Source organism: Corapipo altera, unplaced genomic scaffold (genome assembly GCF_003945725.1).
Source record: "Corapipo altera isolate COAL_440 unplaced genomic scaffold, ASM394572v1 104, whole genome shotgun sequence".
In the NCBI taxonomy this organism is placed as follows: Eukaryota; Metazoa; Chordata; class Aves; order Passeriformes; family Pipridae; genus Corapipo; species Corapipo altera.
This window is the reverse complement of record NW_020884920.1, coordinates 3239803-3251098: the sequence shown is the minus strand read 5'-3', so window position 1 is coordinate 3251098 and position 11296 is coordinate 3239803.

Genomic DNA, 11296 nt, shown 5'->3' with positions numbered 1-11296 from the left:
TGACTTGGAGCTCAGCTCATGGCTCCCCCTCCTCCTGCAGCTTGACGACCTTGAGCTGCACCAAATAATTATTTTCTCCCTGTGTTTTTTTCAGCAGCAGTGGGGGTAATTGGATGATTGTAAAATAGGCCACTAGGAGTTAAGTGAAAATGAAAATAACGCCATTGACGGGAACATTTCTTGGTCACACTTGAGGTCACAGTGAGATAAAGGGTTAGGAAATATCAGCCTGAGAGTTTAACATCACAAGTGGTTTCTGCAAGCCCAGATTGTCAGTGATGGGAGGGGGAGAGGAAGAAGGGAGGGGAATATGTCAGACACTGGTGGTGGATTTAACCAGGACTAAGTTCAGACACCTGGAGCAAACTCACTTGAGCAGTATTGATCAGAGTGGAAATATTAAGTATCTCTGTTAATCTGGCACTGTTTCATTCATGCTGCATTATTGTTGTTATTAGAACCTGTGATTTACCGTGTCCAGCCTGGATCAAATTCAGCAGCTGTATTTCTCCAGATTATTTTTTCACTCTTTCTTACCAAAGTGCAGTGATGACAGCAGAAGTTTTACAGCTTTTTAAAGGAATGATGTCTCCCTCCAGTGGTGATGGGAAACAGCTTCGGCTCCCAAAGTCAGTTGGGGCATGTGAGTCTGGGTGAGTGAGCATGACAACACACTTTTATGTAAAATAATTCTTTGAAGAAGGGAATGACCCTTCACTATCAGAGATCTCTTTTTATAACATTTCTCTTGATAGAACCCAGTCTCTTTGAAAATCCTCTCTTTTATAACAAATCTCAATTTAATACTGCCTGTTTTAACAAAATGGTTTAATATATGCAAATAGCACTGAATTCCCACTCAATTGGCATGTTTTACTATTTCAGTAGTAATAGTCTCTATTTGGTGATTCCCAAGTTGTACAATAAAACACTGGGTTGGATCCCATCACCCTGTGGCATGAGGTAATACAGTGCTTTAGCCATTCTTCAGAAAAAAAATCCCTTTGGATTAAGCTGTTTTCAGTTCAGAAGAGACATGTCCGAGCCCTGGTCACCTTGTAACAGAAAGCCATATGACACAAGTGCACTGGGGTGAGGAGATATTGATTTACCTTCTGTAAAATAAATGTAAAGTCAAAAGTCTGAGTGTTTTTCAGCACCTCTGCAGCACTCTGCCTGATTGGTGTGACCCTGGCTGCAAGTCCCATGTCTGAGACCTTCCACTACACATCCCAAACCTTTCTAATCATCCCCAAATTGCAGATTCACAATTTAAGTGGCAAAACTTGTGTGGTCTGTGATGTGAGCTACCAGTGCTCCCTTATTCATCCATTTTGTGTTCCTTACTCGAGTTCTCTGTCTTTCCATCTCCCTCCTCACATTTCCATATCTGGGATGAACTTCATAAGCCACTTTTCTTTACCTCCTTACTGTAGCCAAGTAAAAACAGTGAAATATCAAAAAGGATATTAAAATAGCAGAGTGATGCCTCCAACATGGGAACCAGCAACAAACATTGTTCTATTTAAACCAGTATTTAGTGTTGATTATGCTTTTCCTTCCAGTAGTGAATAACCACTCAGTGCTGAAGTTGGAAGAATTGCTCAGAAAGAGTTCCATGGCATTATCTGATCATCATATGTCAGTGGTGCTTGTAGTTACAATTCTGCTGATTTCAGGCAAAAATAATAGGCAGTGATGGCTTGAGATTCAGCTAAACAGATCCCCTTCTTCTGAGCATCATAAATGGGTTGGAGAAAACATATTGGAACATTTTCTTCCTGAGGTCTTTCATCATCAGAACTGTGTTATAGAGTAGCTTTCTTCCGTTCTTACTGTATCCCCACTGTTTTCCAAAATGTTAATTTATTTTTGAAGATAAAATGTTACCTTGTCTCTTCCAGGAGAATGCATTCTCCATCCATTTATTTTGGGTTTCTGGTTGTAGTTTTGCCCTGCCACCCACAAATATTCATTGTATGTTTCTTCCTTCTTCTAGCCAAGGTTATAAATTAAAATTCAATTTCATTAAAGTCGTAAGTAATCACTCTCTGGCTCTCATTAGTAATGATTCGGTGCAGGGGGATCCCGGCTGCTCTCACCACTGTAATTCAATTGGACTCACCAGCTCTTGTTCACAAATCGCTTGAGCTGCACTTTCTTCACAAATTTATGGCATCAGCACTGTCCAGAGGTTGAATTACAGCTGCAGGTTTGATCAGGGACTGCATTATTCTGCATCTAATCCCTGCATTCTGACAGTGGTGGGGGAGCACTGTTGTTTTACAGGAACTGTGCATTGTTCCTCTGCTTTATGTCAGGGGCTGAATTGCCTTTGGAATCAGGGAACTGTCAGCCCAAAGCTACAAGCAAACAACAAGCTCCAGATGACACAGTGTATAAATAACAAACATGGAGACAGTCAAAAGCCAGCACTCCTTCCTCTGCACTCTCCTGAATTACTGGAATGGTGATTGACCACAGCCCCTGCTCTTGCACCAGCGGGTGCCATGTGAATATATTGGTGCTTTCTGAATGCACTGTTGAAATGTGACTCCCAGCCTTTACCCAAAATGAGGAGCGTTGATATTCACTGGTGGCAGAAAGTCACTTACACACTGATTAAATATTTCAGCCAGGAGCCATGTTCATGCATTCATTCACATCCAAGCCTTTCCTCTTGAGCAGTGGTCTGCAGCCTACAGCATTCTTGGCAAAAAGGGATCTGGAATGGCATGCAGCAGGACCTGTGCCATTTTCCGTAGAGGTGATGTTGTCACCATCAGCTGACAGACAGGACTTTGCCTCCTGCAAGGCAACGTGCCCCCAAACCCACTGGTACCCAGGGTTTAAACCCAGTGGGGTATAGAAACCTTCATCCCTCCTAAAAACACTGTCCTCCAGCTGACTGAGGCAGGGACTGGCAGCTCTTAGGCTGGAACTGAGCTTCCTTAGGACTAGAGGAACATGCCCCAGGCACATCTACCTCGGATCAGACCCGGGAGGAATGGTGCATTGCCTTTGGAAGCTTCTCCTGCTTTAACATATCCATATGCATGTGCTCCACCAACACAGAGCAGAGCCACAGCCCGTGTGTATCAGTGTCTGCTACTCCCTTAATTGACCTTTACTGTTAAATCATTGATGGAAATCGCTGAACACGGGGCAATAAGGTGGTTTCACCACTGGTCTGCTGCTTGTGGTTTCTACTAATTTTCTGGTGTAGTTTTGCTTGTTTTAATAGCAAAATCTGTCATCTTCTAGTTTTGCACAAATCCTGAGAGGCAAATTAGAAGAGATGTGGAGCAATTCCTGTGGACTCTAATGAGGGTTGTGGTTTTTAAAAACTACATTAAGAGGAAAACTAAGCTTCTTTCATTTCTTTATGCAACCTTACCTTTTTTATATGCTTTGTGGTTGGAAAGACTCTGACAGGAGACAGGCTATGGGAAATGTCTGCTTTCATATAACAACTCAAAGCAACAGCATTTGGCTGCTGGACTGCAGCTTTCAGCTGAGCTGTCTGCATCACCTGTTGTGTCAGTCCCCTGGGGCTGCAGATCCCCCTGCAAGATTCTCAGTCAGCTGCCCAGGTGTGCTCCAACATGTTTTCAGTGTATTTTAGCTCCTTCATTTGTCCATTTTTTATTCCTTTTCAAACTGAAATATATTTTTTCCATTCCTAATTAACTCCCTGCCACCCTACTTGTGGTAAAACCTGATTTATTTCTCCTTTTTTGCACTGAGAGGACAGGATACTTAATCTCCTCTGGGTGGATGCTGAAACACTGTCTGAATAAAATGCTGATCACTCATCTGGTTAGCTCCTGCCAGCTCTTCTCTGCATTCCTGCCACCTGGGTTTTGCATCATTTGCTGTCGTTTCTTTAAGTGACAGAGTCTCTTCCTTCTCCATTTTTTGGAGAGTAATAATTCCTAAATTAGCTGGTAGTCACATTTAGGTGTGGTGTGCATGTTTATCACTTCATATTGCCTGTAAGACCATGAATATTCACAGGCTACAAAAGGATTGTTTGGATAAACACTTATAAAGGTTATTATAAGCCAATGTCTACAATTTATTGCACTTGCTGTTGTTTTGGGGCATTTTTTTGTGGACAGGGAGCAGCTTCTTTTATTAATGTCCTCTTGGTAGCTGCAGAGGAATAAAGAAGGCTTGGGATCCCCCATTCAGGGAGCAATGAATAAATACTTTGTCGAAACAAACAAATATTAGCATTTTGAAAGCCTCTGTGTTTGACTCCCACCCCCAAAGCAAAGGATGAATCCCAGATATATGTGCATGCATGCATCCATGTTTGCAGGGGCAAACACTTTCAGATGGCAAACACTCAGTGTAAGTGCCAAGGTTTCTGCACATCTTGAAAATATTTGTGTAAAAATGGGAAGAGGAAAGATTGCCCATCTGCAACGGGAGTGGAAAATGCTGTGGGTATGATGCACGTGTGCTCAGTGAAGGGAGGCAGGTGAAGGAGGTGAGGAATCAAGGCTTTTCTTCTCCATGCTGAAGCCTAGAGAGGCCCATTTAGTGGCATCTCTAGTAACACTTTTCAGATGCACATCCATTCTGCCTCACCTTTGGAACTCACTGGGGCCGAGGAACTCCACAGTGGGTTCAGCGAGGGGCCTGGCCCGCCAGCCTGCCAGTGATCTCAGCAAATCCTGGGGACTCTCTTCCATTTATTCATCCTGGAGTGTAGGTGTTAAGAAATATGAGGCTGGTAAGTGGGTGACAGGCATCTGCAAGTGTCGCCTCAGCAGTTCAGGTTCACAGAGAGCCTTAGAGTAGGATTGCAAAAATTGCATCATTTGTAACCTTTTCAGCACCAGCCTTTTTAAAAAACAAACTGTAACCAACAGCTTTCCTTCGGACATGAAGAGAATAACTAAAGAGAACATCTGTTTTCCCTTTAGATGTGGAACTGCAATAGCAAGCCATGCATAAATTTTATTAAGGCTTGCTAATTTCCGACGAGTTTTGGGAGATACACGTTACCCGTGGAGATATTTTGGCTCTGCATCACCAGTTGAAAAGTCATTTTAAAAACAATGAAGAAAGAATGGACATAGCTTGGCAGCAAATGTATTAGGTTCTGTTCTCAGGGCTTTGGCTTTTTTTGTGCGCTTCATAGATTTGTGCCTTCCTCCCTCCCCCCTTAATGTCACTCATCTTGTTTTCCAGTGACTTTTTATGTCATCAATGACTAAACAAAACGCACCTAAATTGACAGAGCTACTTAGTGCTTGAGCCTTTTGTATTCAAGATCAGAGATCCGAATGCTTTCAGGACTTATGTCTGTTTTTAGGTTGTTCCTACTTTTTGTGTACACCAGGAACATGTCCTTGAGGCAGCACGAGCCTGTTCTGTCCCTTTGTGCCATAGGAGTGTGTCACCAGATTTAGAACTCGGAAGCAAGAGCTGTTGAGGCAGCACAGCTCCGGTCCCACAAGCCCAGATTCTGTGCCCTCTGAGGAAACACCTTGGAGCAGAGCCTTAATTTCTGGTCTTTCTGTACTCTCAGAACCAAGGTACATCATCCCCCTGTGTCATCACAGTAACTTCATAGAATCACAGAATGGTCTGGGTTGGAAGGGATCTTGAAAATCATCTTGTTCTAACCCCCCTGCCATGGGCAGGGACACCTTCCACTGGACCAGTTGGCTCCAAGCCCTGTCCTACCTGGCCTGGAACACTTCCAGGGATGTGGAATCCACAGCTTCTCTGGGCAACATGTTCCAGAGCCTCACCACCCTCACAGGGAAGAATTTCTTGCTAATATCCAATCTTCACACTAAGCACTGCAGGATGCTTGGCAGGACATGCCTGGAATTACACAGATCATGCCTTGCTGCATTAAATAAGTAGAAAAGTCACAGGCTGGGTTCAAAATATGCTTGTCTTCTCTCAATAATTAATTGTTTGGGGATTAATATGAGGTTTTGTGTTTTGAAAGTAAACTAATCCATTCGCTGGCTGGTGTGTAATGAAGGAGAACAGGCTGCTGTCAAGCAGTCTGAAAATAGTGAAAATTAACTTCATGAAGTGTCACGACTCCCATATTTTATGTATATGAGTAATGTGTCTTCTGTGGGACAGAAGATGAAAATATCACACGGAAAATAAAAAATAGTGCCTACCAATTTAATAAAAGAAGGAAGAATACATTGCTTTGGTGTAATTTGGCATTTTTACTGCTCAGTGGCAGCTGGGCTGGGCCACTGCAAGAGAATCCACAGTAATGAACTCTCAAACAGTATGAACCAAAGGTTCTGTATTCACAGCTGGCAAAGGAGAAAGAAAACACAATTAAAAATCAGAATACACTGAAATCATAGAATCCCTCCTCAGATTGGAAGGGACCTCAAGGATCATTTAGTCCAACCTTTCTTGGCAAAAGCCTGGTCTAGACAAGATGGCCCAGCAACCTGTCCAGCTGAACCTTAAAAGTGTCCAGTGTTGGAGAATCCACCATTTCCCTGGGGAGATTATTCCAGTTGTGAGCAGATTGTTCTCATTGTGAAAATTTTTCCTCTTGTGTTCAATCAGAATCTCTCCAGGAGTAACTTGTACCTGTTACCCTTGTCTTTTCCACGTGATTCCTTGTAAAAAAGGGAGTCTCCATGTTCTTTGTAGCCACCTTTTAAATACTGGAACATGGTGGTAAGGTCTCCCCTGGGCCTTCTTTTCTCAAGGCTGAACAAACCCAGTTCTCTCAGCCTTTCCAGAGATGTTAAAAGGGGCAAGGCAAATGCTGAGATACAAATTCACTAGTGAGTGGATTTTTTCTTGAGACATGCCTAACTACTTCAGTTTTCTTTGGCTTCATGGGAGTTAAGACTGCAATCACTTCAAAAAATTGGGACCTCTCAGAAAGAGCGTGTTACAATAGGGATCATAAAGCCTTGCACATAACAACCAGCCAAGGGCTCAATACCTACAGCAAAAAACTAAATATTCATACCAGAAGGTTCCCATATACTTAATGATGTTACTAGAAAATGGTTGATCTGTTTGAACTGTTCTTGTTTCATTCCTCCACGGGAGAATATTATTCCCTTTGCCTCTCTCCACTTTTTCATTCTGCCACGAGGAGTGTGCAGGGAGAAGGCCATTGAAAAAGCCATATAAAACCTCGAGAATGCAATAAGCAGAACATGGCACTTTTAACACGACAAAACTGCCAGCTTAGGTAAGGCTTGAAGTGCACATAAACTCCAGCACCTCCTCAGGCAAAGAGAGTCACAGTCTCAACAGAGAAGCCACGAAAGGAGTTTAGATCATAAATGTTCTTCAGATCTACAAGCTTTGCGACCTGAATGCACAATGAGCAACTCAAGGGCCCAGACATCTTCAAATAAACCAGGCTGAACCAGGAGTGCATCTGCCCTGTGGTAGCAACAGCTCAATATTCTGGCTCAGTTTGCTCACCCAGCACAGTGGTCAGACAGGACGAGGTGGGTGATTTATCACTTCAGGTGGCTCCAGCAGTGCACACTTTTTCTTGCTGTTGTCTTAAGATCACCAGGTTCCTGCCTAAACTCTGAAGTTTTGATTCTGTTGGCACTAGCTCTGGTAGTGCTGCATGGTGCTGTACTGCAGCATGGGAATATCCTCCTGGTGGTTTATCTGCTTCCCAGTTTCACGGAGCAAAATATTCTTCCTGGCAGTGCCAGTGTCTGGTGGTGCTCAGGAAAACAACAGCTGTGTCCTAGGTATGGACAAATAGTCCATTTTTAAAACTTACAGGGTCCATCAGGTGCATTTTCAGCTGAAGTGGTAGCAGCTCCTTTAAACTGAGCCTCCTCTGTTGATGTTGGTAATATGCTTTAAGAGGAAAAACAGTCTTTAAGCTATGGGACACACTGGATAAAGAATCATCATCCAGGTGGGGACCTGGGAAGATCTTTGAATGAGTCAACTGCACAATTCAAGACACTGCAGTGATAGCACTGCACCCTTTCAAGGGCTAAATCCATATATCCTCTTTGTGCTTGACCCAGGTAGAAAAAAAAAGGGGCTCAAATGAGATAAAAGGAGCCAACATCAGGCACCTCAGCCCTTCTCATTCCACAGACTTTGTGCCAGCATTTAACAGCGAGGCTGCGTCCTCTTCTGTACTTTAATTGGAGTTTACTGACTGGGCCTCACTATCAGTGTGTTTTCCATAACTTCTTTATTCACCAGAGTTGTCCAGGTGTCACTCCCATCTGCAATCAGGTCTTCTTCATGTACAAACAGTCCACTACCTTCTCCAACTGCCATACAGCTTTCCTGCTTCAATCTGGAAATATTTTAGGGCCAGGGCCTCAGGAGTCCTTTCCCTACCTGTTCCCCCAAGAGCTCCCTGTCTTTCTCTTCATAATTCAGCTGCTTTGTAGCCAATGAGTGAAATAGTTCCACTCACTGCCTCTTTCTTTCTATCCTCCAGTTCTCTATTCTCTTCCATCTTTTAGTTTCCTTTTCCCTCTCTCTATGGGAGATGAAGGAAGGAGAAAGAGAAGGACCTGTACAAGCATTTTTAATCTCAGCAGAAAGAACAAAAGTTACAGGAAGAAACAGAGATGGGGAAGAGGAAAACTGAGTAGAAACAGGAAAAAAAACTGTAAAAAAATGGAAAACTGAGAATGTAAAAGAAAGAGTAGAAAAATTAAGTAATCGATATTGTTTTGGTTTATTTTGTGTCAGTATAAGTGGTTTTAATTTCAGTCTAAGCTCAAAGAAGTGAGATGAAATGGGGAGAGGGAAGGCACTGAGTCCAAGCCTGTCTCTCACACCTCCTGCTTATGCTCATAACAAAACCTCTGCAGAAACATCAATAGGGATGATCACGTGTGGCTGTGGGCTCTGCCCCGTCCCTCGGCACAGAACCAGCCAGTGGCTGCTGCAGACCTGCAGGAGTAAACAGAATTCTGCTTTGTCCTGCTTTTAGGGCAGCTTCTGAATGATTAGAAGAGGAACAACAGTGCTGTGGGAGCTGGAGGTGGACCTTTTCCTTTTGACAATTAGATGGGAGCTGTTGAAATCTGCTTTCATGGATGAACGCATGGAGAACTAAGGACGTCTGGCAACTGATTTATTTGATTAGTTTATTGTATGCCATAATTTCACTCTCCCAGATGAAGCAGGCCTGTTGCTGGAGTTGGACTTCGTAGTTGTTTGAAATCTCTGCCAAAACCCCTCACAACCTCAGAAGTCTGAAGAGGACGTCAAGTAGGGCACAGACAAAGCTGGTGGGGCAGGAGAATCTGAGCTAATCAGAAAACACCAATCTGGGCACTCCACAGTTCCATAGGGCCTGATTTCCAAGCAGTTTAGCATTTGTGGATTCCAGCAGGAGTCCTGAGTGCTCAGCTGTTGGGAAAATCAGGTCTGCAGAGTACAGGGGGCTCGGGGCTGGTTGGTTTGTCTCCATCCCACCGGTGTGACCGGGTTCTGGTAGGACAAGGATGACATCCAGTGGGAAACTCCTGAACTACAGCAGCATTTTATACGTGGAATGAGATACAGCAGCACCTGAGTCTCCAACTAGAATCGAAGGATAAGATCCTGGATGGGAAAGTAACTGTTCAAGAAAGGTTCTGTAGTGAATGGCTCACGGCTAAGAGTCCTGTGTTGTTATTCTCCTCTGCTGTTCTTCTCCTGAAATCTGCAATAGCTAAAGGTGTTTGGGGGGATCTCTTCTTCCCAGGGAGAAAATGTCTTTTTCTTTGGGGAAGTGTTGACAACAGCATCTCAGTGGAATTAACACTCACACAGAATTCTCACTTTCATGAAAGGTTTTCTTTAATTGTTTTTGCTTTAAATCTGTGACTTTCTGATCTTTTGGGATGTCTCAATGCCTACAAGAAGGCTGGAGAGGGGCTTTGTACAAGGACACGCAGTGATAGGACAAGGGAGAATGGCTTTAAGCTGAAGAGAAGTAGATTTAGATTTGGGTATTAGGAAGAAATTCTTCCCTGTGAGGGTGATGAGGCCCTGGCACAGGTTGCCCAGAGAAGCTGTGGCTGCTCCATCCCTAGAAGTTTTCTAGGCCAGGCTGGACAGGGCTTGGAGCATCCTGGGATTGTGGAAGGTGTCCCTGCCCATGGCAGGGGGTGGAATGAGATGAACTTTACAGTCCCTTCCAGCTCAAACCATTTTGTGATTCTTAACATCCTTAACTTTCAGTGAAATCCCAGTCATTTTAATAATTTTCCCTCAGCAATCTGCATTTGTGTCACTTGTCCCAGCGTGTGGTACAGACCTGGGGAGGATAAGTTATCTGCAACAAATTGGAATAAATATTTACAGTGTAAATAATTGGATGTACAGACGGAAGTAATGCAGAAAGGACAAATAATCTTGTACAACTGAGGACATGTGCCTGTCTGCTTTGGTTTCATTCAGCAGCCAGAAGGCCTGGGATCCCAGCCACTGCTCTGAGATCACACACCAGCTGCTTCCCAAAATGTTTTTTCCCTCTAGTCCCTAATCAGGAGACCGGGAGGGGGGGATTTCATTTCAGATGTGCACTTGGATACTTTAATTCCTGCCTCGCCATCAGCCCAGCGCTGAATTGCTTCAGTATGTTTGCAGGGAATTACACCTGACGTCAGCCAAGGAGTGAAGTGTCCTGGGCTCAGCCTGGATGTGGATGTCAGATGTCACCTGGACAGGCTGAACCCACTTGGGAGCAGCTCCCAGGGGCAGCCAGGCTTGTGGGGAGAAATCCCTGCACGTTTTAACACTGGCTGAGCAAGGTGCCGATGACGTCACCGATGACACATTTACGTCACCGCATGACCTGGTACAACTTGGCCACTGGGTTGCTCCGGTGAAAATGAACCCCGCTGATTTTCTACATCCCCAGCACGTTACCAATGCTGTCCCCGGGATGCTGAAGGGTCCGTTCGGGGCCTCGGCTCCCCCCTCCCACCATCCCAGGACGGGCTGTGACGTCACGGAAACAGAACGGGACGCGCCGTGACGTCACGCCCAACGCTCCCTCAGGCCCCGCCTCCATCAGTAACGCCCCGCCCCTTCGCCGTTGATTGGTTCTCTCCCTCCGCGCTCCGCCCCGCCTCGCCCCGAGCCGTGTCTCCGGCTTAGCCCCGCCCCGCGCGCCGACTCATCCAATCGGAGGCGGTAGGCCGTTGACCGACAGCGATGCCGCCCAATGATGTGCGGCCCTGGGCCGGCTGGCCCCTCCTCTGGCGGGCGGCGGCGCTCGCTGTGAGGGGCCGGGGCCGCGCGCCCCCCGCCCCGCGGCACCGCCGTGACCCCGCCCGGGCGCCCC